The 7,984-nt window shown below is 36.5% G+C and overlaps 1 pseudogene; it reads right to left on the bottom strand.

Moving 5' to 3' along the window:
- Positions 1 to 588: 588 nt before the first annotated feature.
- On the bottom strand, positions 589 to 3,855 carry LOC115304765 (annotated as a pseudogene).
- Positions 3,856 to 7,984: the final 4,129 nt, after the last annotated feature.

Below are 7,984 nucleotides of genomic sequence, written 5' to 3'. Positions count from 1 at the left end.
AGCAACCTGGATGGGGTACTGTAAAAACTAAACCTGGGAGATATAAAAAGTACACATGCTTCCATAGTGCATTAATCTTAAAGAAGCTCAACATTTCATTCTCATTTTCAATAAATTAAATGAATAGTACTTAAAACACATCACATAAAATTAAAGACGTGTGCATATGTTTTGGATTTCAACATTAATGTCAAAAATACATAGTATGATTTTACGTAGGATTTGTGCTACATTAGAATACTAGAGACAAACATCACTTGAGTATTAAAGAAAACATTAAACATTAAATAACTGAGAAATAAAATGTGTAAACACTAATCTAACTGCTGCCGGGGCGGGGGGGGGGGGGGTTGCTATTGCAACACGTCCAATGAAGTGATTTCAACAGTACAAAACGAATTAGGACATGAGTGTTTCCAGTTTACTTGGAATATGTGGATCTCATTCCAGGAATCCTTTAATAAAAACTGGTCCAGGATAACAGGAGAGGATCCACCCTCCTGGTTGTTAATTGGTGCACTCTGTTCTATGCTAATTTTTACTTTCAAACTTGGGCACTGAGCGAATACTTTAAATTGTCACTCCTTATCAACATTTTGGTGAAAACTGAGGGTTTGTTGGCGATTCAGTGTAAGATTTGAGTTCATATGCAGCACCGCTATCAACTTCCATTGACTTTCTAGAGAACAGGAGCTGTACATCTCTATGGAGGTAGATCTTTCCAGATTTAGAACTCTGGAACCTCAGATGTATGAGGTAGCGCAATAACCGTTCTTCTGTATGTCGGATGTTCTCTTTATTAACACTTCTCTTCATTTCTTGTTTAACAGGTTCAGAAAAAGTTCTTTGTCATAGGAATGTCTGATGATTAGCTGGCATATCTCTTAAGTCATATATCACAACAAACATCTTCACCACCGTCTTATTAGGATTAAATAAGGTCACTTGTATTGTTCCTGAAGGAGGTACTTGATAACCCCTTTTACCAAGGGACTCTAAAGTAATCACACTCATATAAGGAGAGGGAACATTATCATCCGAAGCACTGTAGAATGACACTTTAACTGGAAGGGTCAAATGTGTGGGGCAGAAAATACCACTTGCCCCTACCTCGGCAGTAAAACCATCAACAATACTAAGAGGATCTAAAAGGTAGTTCAAGACAGACCCCTCAAAATTTCCTAAGAGACTAAGACTTGTTATAGGTGGAGCACTAGAACTCAGAAATGGTTTTTCATGAATATCTGGATCATCTTCAGTGTTTAAACATGGCCGAGAACTTCTAGATGATAAGCTTTTCAGATGCAGTAATGAAGAATCCAAATCAAAGCAACTTGATTGTGTCTTTCTTTGAGGAACAGGGCTTGAAAGAAGAGGCAATCCAGTTCGAGGATGAAAAGCTCTGGTTGAAGTCCCATCTAAGGAATGAAAATTATGTTTCTGCCAGACACTTGAATGTTTCAGTGGTATAGTCTTCTGCAACACCTCTGTATTTTTCAGTTGCTCACATGTAGACAAAGAGTCTTTTACTTTCTTTCTCTGAGAACAGTTTTGAGATTTTTCATCAATTATGTCTTCTTTCTTATCCTGTTCATTTTTTAATAGGTCTGGCTTTTTCATTTGCAAACTTCTTTATCTTTATTGAGATAATTTTCTATACTATTAAGTTGAGTGTTTTGCTCACATGTCTTAGGCCTTTTTGAGTCTTTATTTGAGCATGTGCTTTCATTTTTGTTCAAATATTCAGACATTTCCAACATAGCTTTTATTTTTGAGTCATTTTTTGGGGAATTATCAAATTCATGATTGTTAAAATATTCTGGATTACAATTTTCATTTTTTATTCTTTTTTCCTTATACTTATCTGTGTAAATCTGTTGGTTGATACTGTTGCAATTTGAATACTTTTTATCAATTTCATTGATAAATTCTTGCTCCTTAAATTGACACTCAAAAAGTGTATTTTCCAATCTGACTGTCAAATCTAAATTATTTTTTTTTGCAGTGAGGCATTTTTGAGGGAGTCAATAAATTAGTGGCTTTGTTCTGTGTCTCTTGAGAAACGTTTTGGATGGTTTCACTAGGATTGTCCTGATACAGATTTCTTCTTACTCGAGGTTTCAAAGAGGATTTGACTTTACCATTGCATTTAAAAGAACTAAATGATTTATTAGGTATTAAATTTCCCCCTTCACGACTGTCTTCTAACAAGGAAAATTTTGTATTGTAAATGGAAACAGAGGTATCATCCTTGTTTTTCTTCCACAAAGTTTTGCCTTCATATGTATTCCTAAACACTTTAGAGGGAACCGAACTGGACTCATGCATGTTGAATGACTGTCGGGGTATATGTGATGCTATTGGGTCAATATGCTCCAAGTGTTGAGCAATCCTTGCAATAACATCTTGTCGCTCCTGGAGTCAAGAGCCAGTCAAAGGATTCGTCTCACCAACAGACTGACGAGAATAAAGACCACTGGAATTGCCAGTTTCACTTCGAGAAGTATCTGGTTTTACTTGAATTTTCCCCTCACTCGTGTCTTCTGAGGAGGTGAGCTCTGGACTACCAAAAGAAATGGAGAAAGTTTCTTTATATGTTCTCACATTTTCATTTTCTTTTGAAACTCGGAAAAGTTTTGAATTAAGTGAACTAGACTCTTGCATATTAAATGGATGTCCAGAAATAGGTGAAGTGCTTGGATCACAATGAATCAAATGTTGAGCAATTCTTGCAATAACTTCTTGTTGCTCCTGAATTAAAGAGCCTATTAAAGGATTTGTCCCACCAACTGACTGCCAGGAACTCTGGTGGCTAGAAATCCTGGAATCTATCATTGAAAATGATTTTAAAGTTCTCATTGGTGTTTCATGTGACCTTTTATCTCCTCTACCACTGAAGCTCTGAATATTGGCTTGACATGTTCCATAGTCAGATTTACTGCCAGTGCCTGGATACAGTTTGACATTTTTGACAGCTGCAGTATATTCTGGAGTTGTGCCATTTTTGGCATGCAATATGCTTTCAGGTGCCATGGTCCAAGGTTGTTTGCTACACAGACGCTGTGAACTATTCGGACTACATTGTTCTACTTCATTAGAATTGCGGTGCTGATGGACTTTAAGTTCATGGTCTTGAATTCTTTTCTCATAAAGGCCAATATTCGTGTGAATACTATAGGTCAAAACTGGATAATTAGATTGTCTGGGCAAGGAATGAACGCTGACTTTCAAGGCCACATTGTGAGAAACATTAGGAACAGGAAACACATGTTCAACTGGGGCCTGTGAAAAATTCCACTGTAGGTCTACATCAGCAGCACTGATTCTGTAAAGAATATTTCATGGAATAGCACCATGAGAAACACTCAGCCAAGCACTTAACTGAGAAAAAAACACAAATGAGCGGACAGCCAATAGAAGAGTCTTCTCTTCAATAAATCGATCGCCACTCTGTAGAGGAACTGGCTCCAATATCCATCTTTCTAATAACAACGCATCTTGCTTAATTGCAGGATCATTGAGATCAGTTCCATCTGTGGTGGGCCCATCATCACTGTAGCAGCAATCTGGGAGTAACATCACTTCCACCATGATTGGAAGGTTATTCTTCCACAAGAGTGAGACCTCTGACCTAGTTCTCCTGGCTTGGCGGCACTGAGTCAGCTTGTCACTACATTCATGTTTGGTAGTTACTAGATAACAGGACTGTGCTGGAGGGCAATGGAAACTTTCTGTGCGACCTTTTACAGAACATTCAGGGGTTCTTCCCTCTGTTATTAACAAGGCCAAAGAGACCAAGAACTCCTCTGCATCATATTCAAAATATTCATCTAGAGTATCTCAGTCTGGCTTCATTTTCACATCCAATTTCCACCCAAGATGCTGCGAAATACACTTGTAGGTTCTTTCAACAGGCTCGCCGCGGACTCTGTGGCTACAGCTCTGTTTTCAAAATGCCTTTTCCAGTATCGCCTCTTCTCAGGCCAAATTAGTTTTCTCTTCATTCACACTTCCACTGCTCGATCTCATGACCATGAAGTAATGACCTGAACTTAAATCAAGCGTCAGATGCTCAACTAACTGAGCCAACCAGGTGCCCCAATTTGATGTGTTATATAAGCACTATGGTATATGGGTCTAGTGATCAGGGAAAAGTCTGAACTAGAGATATGAGTGTGATATGAATTTTTTAGTAAGAATATAAGCAATTAGATAAGGGTATTATAGAGGAAAGCTGTAGGGAAAATAAAGAGCAAAGTTTCAAAAATACAGGCCAAACGAGAATGGTGAGGGGTGCCTGGGTGGCTCAGTCAGTTGAGAGTCTGGCTCATGAGCTCAGGTTATGATCTCACAGTTTGTGTGTTAGGGCCCCAAGTCAGGCTCTGTGCTGATAACTAGCTCAGAACCTGGAGATTGTCTTCAAATTCTGTGTCTCCCTCTCTCTCTGACCCTCCTCTGCTCATGCTGTCTCTGTCTCTGTCTCTCTCTCAAAAATAAATAAAACAATAATTTTTTTAAAAATGAGAATGTGATTAACTGATAGTTTAGATGAAAAAATATATTCATTCCATCTTCTCAGTTTCTATAACATTTCATTTTCTCTATTAGCCTTCCTACATCTCTGAGAAATACTACTATAACCACACGAATGAACACATAGACACACACACACACACACACATATACACACACACACCCCTCTGGGATACACATGGCACTCTGGACTTTGATATATTCTGAGTTTGAACTTCATGTGGCATCTTTCCATCAGAGAAATGGAGACTGATTTTCTATGGTGTGGATTACAGTTGACAAATCCAAGGATTAGTTTTTGCATATTTTTGTTCAGCTATCTTAGTTTGAGACACCTGGGCACATTTCATGCTTTGAGTCCGCAATTTTTCTTCTATTGAAAATCTATAAAGAAAGAAAATGGTTATCTTTATATCAGCATATGTCCAGAGACTAAAGAGGACCTCAGAAAATATTTTCTAAATTTTTAAATAAAAACATGAGTAAACAATACACAACATGATGGGTAAGGTAATTCTTCCCACCCTCAGTTTCATTTTGCAAAAGAAGTTAATAACTAAGGAGTATTAATCAAGGATATATATGGATGATGCTAAAATGGCACTTCTGGTTTTGTTCAATTTAAAAATTGTTGAGAAATGGGGCGCCTGGGTGGTTCAGTCGGTTAAGCATAACACTTCAGCTCAGGTCATGATCTCACCATTCATGAGTTCAAGCCCTGCATGGGGCTCTGTGCTGACATCTCAGAACCTGGAGCCTGCTTCAGATTCTGTGTCTCCTCTCTCTGCTCTTCTCCTGCTCTGTTTCTCAGAAAAATAAATAAACATTAAAAAATTTTTAAATAAATGATTTTTAAATAAATTATGTTTTGTTGAAAAGAGCAGAAATTTATATTTTGCAAACTATACTTGTGGTCTTTTTTTTTTTTTAAGAGAGAGAGACAGACACAGGGACAGAGCGTGAGTAGGGAAGAGGGGCTCAGCGAGGAGCCCCAAATGAGGCTCAACACCACAACCCTCGGATCATGACCTGAGCTAAATCAAGAGTTGGATGTTCAACCAACAAACTGAGCCACGAAGGTACCCCTAAACTTGTGCTCTTACAAGAGATTTTACACTTGTCAATTTGCCTCTTTAAAAAAAATTAAAGGATGCTATTGGCAAGTCCTGTTTCATATCCCTAAATCTTCTGAGTGGGTGGAGTGAGATTTCTTTTTTTCTCAACGTTCTGAGTAGACCATTTTATATGAATATTTGTCAGATCATATAAGTCAGTTAGGAAATTTATACCTGTTTCCTCAGTTTAAGCCTAACAGCATCAGACAACTCTTTCTTGTCATGGAGTATGGGATTAAAAATCACAAAAAAGCTAAAATACAATAAACTCACAGATGGGAGTCAAAAGAATTGTTGTCTACCCAAGTCCATGATTCCCCTCCAGGTGGAATAGTCAAGCCAATCCAGTAAAACCCACCAGTATTTAGGTGCTTCCATAGGAAACTCTAAAGAGAAGAGGTAATGTTATATGAAACAACTGATTCTTATAAAAAATATACAAAAAATAAATATCTCAATATTTCAATATCTTATACAAAAAATAAATATCTCAAGGGGACCTCCTGGGTGCTTGGTTTTGTGCTAGAATCAGGGATTGAAGAGGTGAGACATACTTCATATTTTTCTAACAAATCTGATTGGAGGGATGAAGTATTGCACTACAATGTGGTGAAGGATGTATGGTGGCAGGAGATCTTGACTGTGATGTCAAACTTCCCAATTTGAGTCCTGGCTCTATGATTGATTACTATTTTCCCCAATATCTGAAACTCAGATTATAATAATATCCATAAAAAAAGCTACTACTGTTTTTTGATTAAATAACATTATTATATACTGCTTGGCATATAATAAATTCTCATTATATAAATGTTAGTGGTTATAATTAATGACAAGTATGTAATAATATATAGAAGCAAGAGAATGTACAGGGAAGAAAAAAAGCAATATCTGAGCTGACATGGTACATACTGTTCATCATTTCTTAATATCTTTTTCTATATTAATAAAACCACTGAGCCACATCTATGACCAGACATACTAAAGGTATATTTCCCAGGCTTCCTTTTGGCTAACTGTGACAATGTGACTGACAATGTGACTAATTTCTGGCTAATGGAACAGAATGGAAGTGATACTGAAATTCTAATCAAGCATTTAAAGGGTAGAGCTATATCCTTCCATTCATTATTTCCTTCTTTTCTGATGGCTAGAATGCAGACATGGTGGTAAATCAACCAGAAATAGATGGACACAGATAGCACCAAGAATGAGACCAAGAATCCATAGCAGTACAGACTAAAATGTGAATGACATAACCTACTGCATATAGAAATAGACAGATTTTCCCCCTATTTTAACACTTCAACATTGGAAACATCAGACAATCTGTGGCTTACAGTAGTTTAATTGGGAGCCTTGTTTTTGTGTTTTAATTGTCCTAAAACTTTTAAGTACACTAAAACTACATCTTATAAATGAAACTGTTTTAGATTCAATAAGTAAACATCTACCTTGCTTAATAAAGTTACATCTTATAAGTGAAACTATTTTAGATTCAATAAATAAAGTAAACAACTTCCTTGTTTAAGCTACAATGGCTAAATGTAGCTTACAATGATGGAGGTCACATGTAGTGGAACTCGCTCTAAATGTCATAACTGTTTGTAAGAAAATAGTCATTATGCACACATACAAGAGAGTATAGTGTTTTTCCATTGAATAATCTTTGCACTATGGTAAAAAAAAAATCATTGACTGAAATTGACTAAATTATCATAGGTCTGCTTCTGGTATCTTTATTCCATTTCACTAGTCTATATGTCTGTCTCTCACCAATTCTGCACCATATTAACTAATTCTGCTTTATAGTAAGACGACATTGAGTCATGTACGTCATCCATTCTTCTGCTTGCTCTGGGGCTAATTTGCCCTTTTCCTAGTTTTGTTTTTGTTTTTGTTTTTATAAGTAACATAGATGATTGATTCTATATTATCTTCTTTTCAAACATAAGCACTTAATGCTATAAATATCCCTCTAAGCTCTGCTTAAGCTGAAACCTGTGAATTCTGACACATTAAAATGTTGTTTTCATTCAATTTACAACATCATTTAAAAATGTTCCTCTGCTTCCTCTTTGACTCATTCAACATTTAGAAGTGTGCTGTAGAATTTTCAAACATTTGGGAGTTTTCCGAATATTATTCTGTTCCTCATTTCCAGTTTAATTTTCTGAAGGTCTGAGACATGCTTTGTATAAGATCTATTTCTGGACATTTCAATATATATTTTTAAATGTTTTATTTATACTTTTGAGAGAGAAAGAGAGACAGTGTGAACAAAGGAGGGTGAGAAAGAGAGGGAGACACAGAATCTGAAGACAGGCTCCAGGCTC

This window comes from Suricata suricatta, chromosome 10 (genome assembly GCF_006229205.1).
Source record: "Suricata suricatta isolate VVHF042 chromosome 10, meerkat_22Aug2017_6uvM2_HiC, whole genome shotgun sequence".
In the NCBI taxonomy this organism is placed as follows: domain Eukaryota; kingdom Metazoa; phylum Chordata; class Mammalia; order Carnivora; family Herpestidae; genus Suricata; species Suricata suricatta.
This window is presented reverse-complemented; position numbering and strand designations above follow the sequence as displayed.